General features: G+C 34.1%; 1 pseudogene; it reads right to left on the reverse strand.

Annotated features, from left to right (window-relative positions):
* The window catches only part of LOC106463850, a 207,876-nt pseudogene that overhangs the window by 86,279 nt on the left and 107,627 nt on the right, over positions 1–13,970 (reverse strand).

Below are 13,970 nucleotides of genomic sequence, written 5' to 3' on the forward strand. Positions count from 1 at the left end.
GTATAAATGATCTTGTAAACAGAATCCAAAGAAATGGCAGGTTAAACAAATACATTTACAGATCAGTATTTAATATAGCCAAGTTCACATAGATAAATTTATGTTTGAAAACATGAGTTAAAAAATGTATCATATTAGATATCTTTTACTTCAAGAAAGCAGAAGAATTTTAAAATATTGCTGAATTGGATAAATATACTGTAGTTCAAATTAATTTATAATGTTTTATTTTTTATTTCTGGTATAAAGACATAAACGTTTTTTATCAATAAAATAAAGCAAGTCGACTGTCAATCTACAGATACTTTTGGCTGCGTCAGGTCCAGCTTAGGTAAACAGTTATGGTGTTTATGAACATGCAAAAAAACCTGGATTGCTATTTCAACACAGATATAATTCGCAGTCTATATTGGTAGGACATTATTATCATATTTATTATATTTTTTTAATGTAGCAAGAGTGACTGATAATTAGCATCTTAAGATTGTTTTGTAATTACCATCATATACAATATAAAGTTTAACCCTAGGGAAAGCATCTCTTATACTGTATGTAGATTAATTCATACACTATTACTTTTTCTTACTCACGCACACATATGCATACCCTATTTTTATGATGTCAAAAACTTATGCTTATATAGTTATATTGCAGCTGCTTATGGTATTAAACATTTTCTACATAGTCTACAATCCTCTGATGAAACAAAACATTTTTACCAGGGGGGTGGGTGGAGGGCAAGGGTATTGCAATTGGGTCCATGTGTGTCTATCTGTCTGTGTTTGCTTATATGTTTCTCAAAAACTGATAGGCCGAGGTAAATGAAAATTTTCCACAAGATGGGAAGTCAGCATAGAATAGTCCTCCCCAAATTTGGTCTGGATCCAGATTCTGGATCACTTTTAAGCATTTTTTCAAATGGGGAGATAGGGTATTTTTATGGTTTTGAGTTAACAACTCTGTAAAGCATGATCAGATTTGTACCAAGTTTCATTGGCACATTAACTTGAGACTCCTCATCATACTACAAAATACGATCTGGATAGTTTATCATTCTAGATCTGAGAATGACTTTCCCAGTTTTTGAAGGTGGAATTTGACATTATCCAGTACAAATGCATGGAGTCTCAAACACGAGCAGCAGGGTGAGTGTATACAATCTCTGTGATTGCTCCTGTTTGGCTTGAAATAGTCATATGCAATGACTTCTGTTGACACTCTGTAATTGAAAGCCCAAAGTTGTATTGCTACTGTTAGGTTTTGTAGGCTGAATTATTTATAGTAGGTGCCTTCAACTTGTTGTCAATAAATTTCAACAGTAAATAAACAGCGACAATGTCCACTTGTTTTAAAATGATATATTAAAACAAGGCAAATGCATATACAAATGTTCGTTAAACTGTTGATTATCACTTTTGTGTCCAAAGCTTTAAATAATTGTCTCTTTTTTTTCAGAGTTCACACAGGCTGGTTCAATTACTTTTGAAAACAATTAACAAGATGAATTACTTTTCTCTGCTTTGTTATTACAATACAGTCTGTGATAACATCATTTTAAAAATCACCACTATATGCTCTTTATTGCTAAACTCACAATCACGCAGTCTACATGTAAATAATAATCTTTTGATGTGTATTTATACCCTGACAGAAGTCTAGAACATTCCAGGCAATATTAGATATTCTGATGCAATAATACTCAATTAAAAAAAAAACAGAAAAATTTAGAAAGTTCTAGTAACATGATGCAACAATATAACAATTGCTAACTCATAACAAATGAACATACGCTTAACACAACTATGATTGGTAAAGAATTACGTAAACAAACTTGCCATAAACTTTTACTTCTAAAAATAACTAAATATGTCTTCAACATTATATAAACTATCCATATCATAACACTCACATTACACTTAAACTGAAACAGTCGGGTATATCTAACAACTACACACGGTTCTGAGCACAAGCAAGCTGCATTGTGTCATGGAAATAGAACAATAAAGTGATTATGGGTTTGAGATTTAAGCATTTTTGTAGGTTTTTATTTTCATATAAGGAAGAAGCTGAGAATTGTACTAACCTTAATCCCATTTGAAAATTACCCACTATATGAGTAACAATCTGGAATGTGGCTTGCGATACTACACAGTAAATGATATGCAAGCTAGACCTTTGAAACTTCTTACTGAACTGAATGAAGTGCCTAGATGAAATTTATTGCAGCGATATACTAACGTTTTTTGCCCACAAAAGAAAAGGATTGGCACAGGTATAGTACTACATAGCTTTGCTCCTTTAGTTATATTTATGTGGTGATAATACTGATGATATGCAAACTGGTTTACTTAAGCCTCAAACTGCTTCAAGAACTGACAATTCTGTTCTTCCTGAACCATCATCATCACACTGCGCTCCAGTAATCATGGATTAATCATATTTGTCATGATATTTCTGTAGACACTGAGCAATGCAATGACATTGGCAATTTATTGACATTAACAAAATTGCTTGGTGAAAAATTCCAAGCTATTAGTAATCTATCAAATGCTGAAAAATATTTCTATCTTTATAAGCATGTGACATCACCAAACATTTTTCCAACTACCTTGTCTCATGGGTGTAACTGCAAGTTTAAAATAGCTTGGTTTGAAAAATATCCATGGTTATTATACAGCCCAAAATTGACTGGCACTTTTTGTGGTCCTTGTGCTACCCTTCTTCTAGTGCATAGTCAACATAATAAAGTAGTACTTGTCAACAAATCATTTAACAATTGGGTAAAAATTAGTGATACATTAAAACAACCATTTTAAGCTTGTTTATCATCATGATCCTATGCAGGTTGCTGATGTTTTGAAGACTTCCCTTGAACATCCATCATCCAGTAGAATTGATATTATCACCAATAGTGCATTTTAATCAGGTCTGACTCAGAATAAACATATTCTTCATCTAATTGTTTGCGCCATTTTGTTTTTAGGAAAACAAGGCTTGGCATTTCATGGCGATACCAAAGATGTAACTTTTTACAAAAAATCCTGGCAATTTTCTGGCTTGTTGAAACATTATACTGAAAATTATGAAATACTAAGAGCTCATGTATATCATCCCAAAGCAAAAAAATGCTACATATTTATCTCTCTTCTCACAAAAGGATATCATCATTGTCATAGGTTATGATGTAATTTGAGTAAAAATTATTGATAAAGTAAAAAGGCCTGAATTCTACTCTGTTCTTGCTGATGAAGTGTCTTCTCACAATGTGGAACATTTACCAATATGTCTCCACTTTGTAGATGACAACTGTGAAATTAGGGAAGAATTTATTGGCTTTGTTAAGCTACAGAGGGTCAGAACAATAGATATTGTATGTGCAATTACAAAAATATTGACTAATTTGGATTATCCCTATATAAATTGCATGGATATGATGGAGCATCCACCATGGCTTGTGAAAGATCTGGTGTCCAAAAACAAATTTGAGATATGCAAAGCAAGGCCTTGCACACTCACCACATGGATCCATGAAACCACCAGTTATTTACACCATGTCAAAATCAACTTTGTCATCAGATTATCATCCCAAGAAATTTTTAGAATCCTAGGACTATGATATTTTACTACATTAGAAGCCAATTACTGGTAGAGACCTCACATTCCTTTATCAAGAACATACAAATGTACACATAATGAAGCATTAAATGACATGTTTTCAACAAGTGTAAAACTCCTATTATTAGCAATCACTTTATGATATATGGTTGAGCTGAGGATGAGAAGCAACTGAGATTTTAGGCAAGTCTAACAATTGCAGAACTAAAATTGGCATTGAATCAATCAAATTTATCAATATCACTTGTCCTCATGTTATAAACTATTTTCTCCTGTATATTAATGTTTGTTTTCTCAGCATTATTGGAGAAACCTTCAACTACTTTCTGCAGTATCTTAAACTTTCAAGTTACAAGTTTTGCAGTTTCTACACTAGTAGCCTTGCAGCAAAAAGAAATATTGATGGTTGTGTATAATAATGTTTGTTTATTTTATTAATTTGAAAATGAAAACTTAAATGTAATGTAACTATTTCTTCTAAAGACATTTTCAATCTTGTAACTTATTCAGAAATTCTATCAACAAAATAAAGTAATATGCCTTGGAATATAAGATCCAACTAAAATGTACTATTTCAAAATAATTTTAACATTTTGATAAAAATACTTTAATCTACCTTTTTTTTGCTATAAAACATATGTTTATTTTGGCATTGTTCATTTGGTAAACAATGAAAGTCTAATGAAACAACAACAACAACAAAAAAAACCCTAAGTAATCTTTAAGATATAAATACGAGATATATAAACAAGATAATCAGAACTTAACTGACTACTTTGGTTTGTTTGATTTTCATGTGTTTAGCCATTTATGGAAAACTTACTGTTAGTGAAGTCTTATCTGGCAAAAAAACTTTAATAATGTACAGCCCATTTAAAACTTAGAATACTGTAAACTAAATCACAAAAACCAGGAATACATGATTTAAATCAAAAATTAATTTTGTAGAATTACTAAATATATTATTCAGTGTGGTCTAAAGTACTACTATAAAGACAAACGCTGCCTACTGTATTTTCATCATTATACTAAAATCCTCATTTTACTAACAATAAAATGGTTTAGATCTACTGAGAGATGTACATATCCAATGTCTACACAAATTATTCCCAACTGCACCAAACACTGTTTAGTTGCAGCTTTATAGTACATTTAAATACTGTAATATTAAAAAAAAAAGTCAAATGAATGCCAGATAAATAATTGTTATATTTTATTTTCCTTTCGTATATGCACAAATATATATATATATATATTTTTTTTTAGAATAGCACAAAATGTAAATATCTCTTCATTTGTTTTATAGGCAAGAAAAGTGCAAAATAAAAACACCACAAGACAGGATGGAACGGATGAATTTTCAGGACATAAAATACAAGGCAAGAAAGCAATCAATAAAACCTATAGTTCTATGAAGAGATAGTTATTCAACAGGGTATACAAATAGCCTACAGGGGTGACCCTAGCTAGAGAGACATTTCTGTGGCACACAGACCTAGAAATCATACACATGTAAATGTCTTCCTCAACAACACATCCCTTTACAGCTTAACTTGTCAAACCACTTTTCAGCAATGCCCAAGAGATAGTCTGCTCAAATGATAAAGGGGTTACTTTGAACTAACTGATAACCTGTTCTAATTGCTATGCTTCCCAAAGCAAGTCTTTGAACATACACAAAAGTTATATAATTACATTAAACATTCTTACATGCCAATAATTTACTTAATCAGAGAAGAAACACAAGCTGTATTCAAATATTTTATTTGCAGTTAGTTATTTTCATGTACAATAATATAATTGTTGAGGTGTATAATTTTTTAAAGTAATTCTTATTGTGAACACTTCAAAGTTATCATATGCCATTAAATATTGAATTTTTAAGTATCATGTAAAAATTTAACATGTATATTTATTACGTTCTTGGTATATCAAGATATCAAATTTTCAATAAAATATTCACACATCAGTAATCACTGATTCAAATTTCTTTGGTGCTTTTCAGGATATCAACTTTTCCATAGTCAAGAAATCATGTCAACAGCAATAACCGAATATACCCAAAAAAATTGATACACAAAACTTTTAAAACCTTACTTTGGTTACAATGATAATGTCATGAGGGTGCAATGTGATAAAGTATTATTTCAGAGCTAAAAACTTCAAGTCATATTGTCAATTGAAATATCAAAATCAGTTACAAATATATAAAATGGCAAAAACTAAAATAGTCTGCAACAATTTCATAGCGATCATACTGCAGTTGTGTTTGTCTGACTACCAATACAGAAATCAGGGATTGTTTTGTAACATGTGTAACATTACCTTGTTAGCTGTAAGATTATAAACATTAATTTAAATGTAAAAACATTTATGAAATTATAGCATGTTTATTTTTTAGGTTTAAATTTATATGTTCTACCTCTTAAAAGTTTTCAAAAGTCAAAATAATCTCAGAATCAAAAGTCTAAGCACTGTTGTTTATAAGTACATGTACAAAGTTTAATTTAAAACATTTTTCATCATGTACTACAGTTACATGTGCCATCTAACCTATTTAACTCTTAAATAATTAAAACACAAATGCAACTTTTCAAATGTAAGTAAGTTTGATTTTCTATTTATTATAAATTAATACTAGCAACTAATACTGTAACATTTTATGATTTTTATTACTTAAAATATTTATCAGGATTCTTTTTTTTTCTAACTTTTGTCTTTTTTAATTACTATCTGTGCCTGCTGTTAGTGTAAAAATCTCATCTCAAACACACATTTATACACTGTATGTATGCTACAGTAATTGTTCATAAGTACTTTACACGTACATTCAAATAAAAGTGATCACAGTAGCTATATTCCCACTGAAGTATCATAAGATGATGTAAAGAAAAAGACTCAATGTTCATTTGCATACAATATTTAATCTCTTAAAACTTAACAACAACAAAAATTCACACGTTATTAAAAAAAAGAAATCCCACATGGATTACTAGAGGTTACTCTTGTCTTACTAAAATTTGTTAACTTTTTTAAGGATGTTACTTGTTATCTGGATAATGGAAAGGCTGAATATTTGGTGCAGATTTACAAAAAGCTTTTGATTAAGTGCAACACAAAAGATTAGCTGAGAAAGTAATATCAATAGGAGTTAGGGATAAACTACTTGTATGCATGGTATGGTGTTGGGGTGAAGTCTAGACAAAATGGACCCTTGATACTAGTGGAGTGCCTCATGGGTCAATAATTGGATCATTTACATTTTCTTACTTCCACTAATAATATTATAAGGATGTAAGAATGAAAGTAAATAAAAATGTAATGATATGTCAACTGCACAACCTCTGCTGTATCCTATGCTGATAAGGCCTTTCACCCAATATCAGGGCTCATCAGGATAGCTGAGATACAACAGACATTGTAGTGGTCAAGAGCACTATTCATACCATCAATTACTTGAACAACAACTATTCCAGTGTGAACTAGGATAACTTGGTGAACCGTAATTTTTACACTTAAATCATTACACAATAGAATTAGGTTTAAAATTTCTATACATATCAAACTTATAGAGACTGATAATTATTAAATCAGTAAAGTTTGTTTATGGCATTAAACTTTTAGGTATTTCTAGCTGCATTGGAGATGTAAAGCTAAGTTGGGCAAACACATGGCAACTTACTTTTAATTATAACAGTAAGTACAAGGAAATGCACTTTATCATATAAATTTGAATCATGTTTAATGTAGATGGGAACCCACTCAATTGCTTGACTGAAGAAAAGGATCTTGTCATAGTGTTAAGTCACCCAAGCCATCAAGTCAGAACTCTGTTGCAAGAAGTAAAGTTAATAGAATTTTAAAGGGTATTTATAAAAATTGTGCTTACAAGTTAAAAGAGGTAATTATCGCCTTATACAAATTACTAGTGAGGCCTCCCTTGAAATATTGTATACAGTTTTGGTTTCCTTATCTAAGGAAGAATATTAACTTACTATAAACAGTTCAGGGGGGGGGGGGTTATTACCCATTATTCTGAGGATTGAAGGGTTGTCTTATATAGATGGGTCAAGAAGTCAACATATCTTTATTTGATAAAAGAAGGTTAGAGGTGATCTGATTGAACTTTACAGAATTATCTGGGAGGGTCAACAGGATAAAAGTCTCTCATTTCGTTGTCCTATATTCTGAATACAACAAGTCAAAAAGACACAGATTTAGGATTTGAAAAAAGGCAGGCTATACTCCACTTAAGACAGTTTTGTTTTTTTAACAGGGTGACTGGCTTATGAAATGAGTTACAATTGGCAATAGTGGAGATAGATAATGGCTGGAGACGGCTTAAATGGGTAATGAAGAACTTAAAACTGATAAACTTATATTAGTTTTTCTTCATTACCCATTTAAGCCGTCTCCAGCCATTATTAATCTCAAAGTGGGTTCCTCGCCATCGAATTCGAAATTAAAATAGTGGAGATAGGCTCTTTAGAAATTTAAAAGGAGCTGAAGATTTGCTGAAAAAATAAATGGATGTTAAAATTTTTTACTTTTAACAAGAATGGGTGTGAAAGGATAGCCCTAAACGACTAAATGATCCACTGTTATCTGTATGTTATATAAAAATTTTAACTAACATAGTCATGCCCTCAAATGTTAATCATTCACAGCATTTTGTGTCAGAAGAAAAAAGGTGAAAATATTGCTTTTTTCAGTTAAAGGAAGTGTATATAGGAAAAACAATTACACCACTGTAAAATATCAATACACCAAACAAGAACACAACCAACAGAATACAATCACATTCAATGAATAATTCAAAAGAAGAGAGTAGTTTACTCTTTGGAAATTCATATGTTTATAAAATTAGGAAACAAATTCCTACAAATGTTGTTATATAACACCAAAATGGTAAAAAAATGGAAAATCTATCAAGCGTCAAGAAGGAATATATCAATTAAAATTAAGGAAACAACCTTCCGGTAATGCACTAATATGCATAATAAAATATAAATTTATTAAAATAAAAAACATCCATTATTAAGTTGGGTACATTGAAAATCGTACCTCCACTGTTCAATACTTCAAGTTATTTATTCCATTAGTCACTTTAAAAAAAAATTATGTATTTTTATATACACACACACACACATATTGGAATCTAACATTCATAAAAATCGTTAGATAACTCAAGTTAATGAACAAAACAGTGCAGAAAGAAATGTAAAATATGTTTGAACTTGTTGCAAAAACTACTTATCCTTCTCTTTAATATTTTGGATTATATATATTAAACATTTTTTTTGCTAATTTTTTTTTCCTGTACTTAACACCTTTATCCCTTTTTCATCCCAACCATAAGAATCTATAAAGGTAAATATCATTTGGTGACATCACCATGTTGTATATCTTACATGATAGTTACATGTAATAAGTTTACACTGACAACTGTCTTTAAGAGTTAGAATTCCTTTTTAAATGATATAAAGCTAAAAGCTTTACCTCATGTACTATACTGTAAGTGAAACTTGCATGTAAAAATATATAATCCTAATAACATTTAATACAAAAACTGCTCTAGGAAAGGCTTAAACTTTAAAATCCACAACTATCTTACAAAACTACTCCATGTACTAAAACATATAACCTATATAATTAGGAAAAAGAGCATAAAACAGTTTCATAAAAAGACCTGCTAGCTTGTAAATGAGTCATATATTCATCGAGACACACACACATTTTATTCTCGTTCACTTGAAGTTAGCATTTTCTTAAATTGAAAATGTATTTCCAACAACACTTACCTCCTCTCACACTACTGCTATTACTCGACTGTTAGGGTTTGTTTTCCTTTGCCCATCTAAGCACTGGTCTGATTTTTTCTTGCTTCCTCCAGTCTTTATTCTCCAATTAATTGCCCTTGATGATATCTGTCTTGTGACACTCTCCACCTACATCAATGCGCCCTCTATCCTGGTACCATATATAAGCATTTCCTTCAGATAATATTGTCACTTTTTCAAGACTCATCCAATTTGCAGTCTCTAACACCAGGCTCTTAGATGGGAGGAAGGGTGGGAGAGTGTGACCAGAGGTAAGTATTGTTCGAAATACATTTTCGATTTAAGATAGTGCTAACTTCCAAAACATACCTCTGCTCACACTACAGCTAGAATCCCATAGTGATAAGGCAAAAGGGCTTGTGGGGGCACTATCCATACAGAATGCTAGAATACAGAATCCATACTAGAAGATTAGCACCCTAGTGAGAGAAGTGTGCTACATCCAGAACAGGTTAGCTCTTCACTCAGAACCTAAATCATTCACTGGACGTGGAACTTGATGTAATTTGTCATCACCATCAGCGAGGCCCCAACTAGGTAGCTGAGGTCCCACTGCTAGGGGTTGGAATTATAGGGCCATGGCCCCTAAATCCCACATTAGTGGCTTTTGGACATTTGGACCGCAATATATTGGACTGCAAGATAAGCAACACCAAAGTGGACATACTCTCTTTCCAGCCTAAATAAGTCTGAAAGGCAACATCCCAAACTCGAAACAACGGGATCCTGTATGCCATAGTCAACCTGAGAAAACAGAACTTATCCAATCTGGAATTATGAACACTCATCCTCACTCCCCAACCATGTGAGCAAGGTAATTTTCACTTGCCCCCAGAATTATGGGGAGTAAATGCAACAAACTGTGCTCAACCAAGGACCCAGGATGGGTCCATTCTGCATTCTGATGGTTGGCACATCTGGAGGAAGTGGGTTCAAGCTCCTCACAATACGTCATTGTCAATATGTTTGCCATTTCCACTGATAAGTGTCCATTATGGGACGACGCAGAGACTGTGACAGGTACATGGCAACCTTAGAAGTTACATCCCAATGTCATACAAAGGACTGCATAACCTCCATGCATGAAGCGTGAGCTTCAGATGGATGGGTGTAAAATGTTGGATTGTGGCTACCTCAACAGAAATGACCAAAGAGGAAGTGGAAGAGGTGGGCACTCCTGAAGGTACCACAAAAGTGGAAACCAGGGTTGAGCCAGCCAATCAGGTGCTACCAACAGAATGCAACAAGAGGTTGAATGAATCATTATCAGGACTCTGGGTAACAGATGAATCAGTGGGTAGGCATATAGGTTGAATCCAGTCCAGTCTTGACTGAATGCATCTATTGCCAGTGCTCAAGAGTGAGGTACCAGAGAAAAAATGCCGGTAGTTGAGTGTTCCAATAAGTGGCAAATGCATTGATCATTCATGTCCTGAACCAAGAGTAAATCCAACAGAAAACCCCTCACTAAAGCATTCCATTCTGTCGGGAGAATCCAGTTGGGTTAAGACAATTGATCCACCACCAAATTCATCACCTCTGGAACATGGCAAGCTAATAGGATGATATGATGAGAGTGGGCCCAATATAAAAGATCCAAGGTTTGGAAAACACAGAGATCTGGAACCAAGTGCCCTCTTGAGGGGAAATGTAAGACACCACCATAGAATCATTGGTGTGAAGCATAATGACTTTGTTCCTCAATAATTCCAGACCTTAAGACATTGCCCTTTCAACAGTAAGAAGTTCTAAAATATTAATGTGGAGGGAAGCCTCCTCATCTGTCCATAGGCCCTGGAATTCCTGACTATTGAGATATGCACTCTATCCATAAAGCAAGGCATCCGTGAAAAGATGGATCTCTGGATAAAGCGGTGGAGGAGGAACACTTATCGTAGTATTGTTCCGAACTAACCACCACTCAAGATTGAAGATGTTGATCCTGAATAAGAAGACTGGGGAATCCAGTGGACTGCTGTTCGTGATCCATTGTTCATGTAGAAACCACTTAAATGATCTCATATGCACTCATCCAAACAGAATGAGAGATTCGAGTGATGCACACATCCCCAAAAGATAAAAGAACCATCTGCACAGTGGGAGGAGATGTTTGTAAGAGTTGTTGGACTGGCTGTTCCATAGCGTGGGGCCGGATAGGAGTTGGCTAAGCCTGACTCAGATACGCGTTGAAAAAGACATCCAAATGGATGATATATTGCATTGGAGTGGGAACAGATTTCTAGGCTCTGAAAATAAATCCTGCCTTGGTTGCTTCGGAAAGCAGTATCTGGGTGTGACCTTCCACCAACTGACCAGCAGTAGCCAGTGTCCATGTAATGGTGTGCACACAGGCCCAGGGAATGGGGGTGATGAAGAAATGTTTGAACAATTTGGCAGAAAACATACAGTGCCAATTCTAGTTCGAAGAGCAGAGCCCTGAATTCCAGCACCTGACCCTTGTGCACAAAATGCAGATAGTGGCAGGATGACTCCGCTATGGGAACGTGCAGATAGGTATCAGCAACACTGAACTTGATCACTCACAGTCTTGGCAAAAAATTCCAATTCAGAGTGAGGAATGACTCCATCGTGAACTTTGGAGGATCTAGGAATTGATTTAGATATGGACAGAAATCTATTCTGGGTACCAATGGACCAAGTGGCTGATGTTGGGGGTTGGAACACTTTAATAGGAGCAGAACTATGACCCCCTGTAGGAGCCCAGGAAAGTTGAGAAGCCAACGATGACATGGATGAATGCAGAAAGGCGACATCAATCCTTGTTCCCAAAGATTTTGAAACACCCAAACAAATCAATGGGCTGAGAAAGAGGGCCTCACGTAACTCACGGAGAGCTAGCAAGACGTAGATGAACACTCTCCAATAATACATCTCTAACCAACAACAGACTAGGGAAAGTGCAGAAGCTGACAATCGAACTAAGGTGAATGCTAACTATGGTCCCAACTCATTATCAAATTGATGTGGTGATCATTGATAGGCTTCCAAAAAAAAATATAAGGATGATAAATTTCTCAGCACTGTAGTTAGGGTCAGACGAATCCTAGAATATTGTGATCTATTCAGGTTGACCAAAGACTCTGTTCTGGAACCCCACAATTCCAGGAGCAGGTCTATTCTATGAGAGTCTAAATATGCTTCCACCTGACAGTGGTAGGCTAAAGCATGTTGTACTGACAAATATGGCAGAGAAGGCATAGCTGTCCCTTCATGTAACTGAACAGTATACCTACCTGCATGAACTCCAAGATCAGGGGATGGAGGGAGAACTAAGTACTCACTCTCAGACCTATTGACCATCAAGGAAGGTGAAGACTCAAAAGCAACTGAGGAAAGACCTAAAACATCACACACTCAATTTACCAACTGAAAAAAAATAAGCTGGCTGATCCAAACTGGCTCATGAAAAGCCAACAAGAGTAAAGGAAGGCGCTGGAAAATGCGAATTTAAATTCTCTCCAGAATGTCCAGGATTGCCTGCAAGTGCAGCCTCAGAGCCCCCTGTAGAAACACCACTGGACCAATTGTATGTCTCCCTCTCATTACAGATAAGGTCACGGAAAACCAACTGGTAGCACACCCCACCCAATTCTTGAGCAACACTAGATATCAGAGGTGAAATAGGATACATTAATCTGGGAGTTCATGCCATATATCAGCTTGCCAAATGAAAAGTTATATTTCTACGAAAATCAAATATGTAACACAAAGAATGTTAAAAGTATCTCCAAAGGTCGTACTACACAGAAACCCATTAGTGAGTACTTTGTCGAGAAAAAGTGGCAATATTATCTAAAGGAGGTGCTTATATACAGTACCAGGATAGAGAGTGCACTGACATAGATGGAGAGTGTCATGAGACAGATATCACCAAGGGCAATTGAGTGGGTGAATAAAACATGAGACCAAATGAGAGAAAATCAGACCAATGCTTAGATGTGCAGAGGAAAAGAAACCCTAACAGTTGAGTAATAGCTGTAGTGTGAGAGGAGGTAAGTATGTTTGGAATTCAATTTCATACAAATTCAAATTACTGTTGTAAAATTGTTCTTTCATAAGGAGATTCTTTTAAATTATCTGGTGAAAATAATTCAAAGTCCAGTCCACCTAAAACCTATAACAAATTAGTTTATCTCTCCTATAATAGTTTCTCCAAGCTTGAGCACTTGTACACTGTCATAAATTGTTGTAGGTCTATGTAACAAATAACATTAACCAATGTAAAAAAAAAATTAACTTGATAACCAAGATAGCACACATAGATTCAAATACTTCATGAAGACACACAGATTGATACAACTCTATATCTTAAAAAAAACAAAAAAACATTCACAATTACCAACTACTTTGCATTTATAATCTAGCTTCATAAGAGCTAGAACACTTTGTCACTTCCTTACAACTTTCTAGATGTTATAGATCTATCTGTTCAAACTTTTTGATCTGAACGTTATCATTATGACCCACAACTCCATCTAGTCAATATTTAAGTTA

Source organism: Limulus polyphemus, unplaced genomic scaffold (assembly GCF_000517525.1).
Source record: "Limulus polyphemus unplaced genomic scaffold, Limulus_polyphemus-2.1.2 Scaffold1501, whole genome shotgun sequence".
Classification (NCBI taxonomy): domain Eukaryota; kingdom Metazoa; phylum Arthropoda; class Merostomata; order Xiphosura; family Limulidae; genus Limulus; species Limulus polyphemus.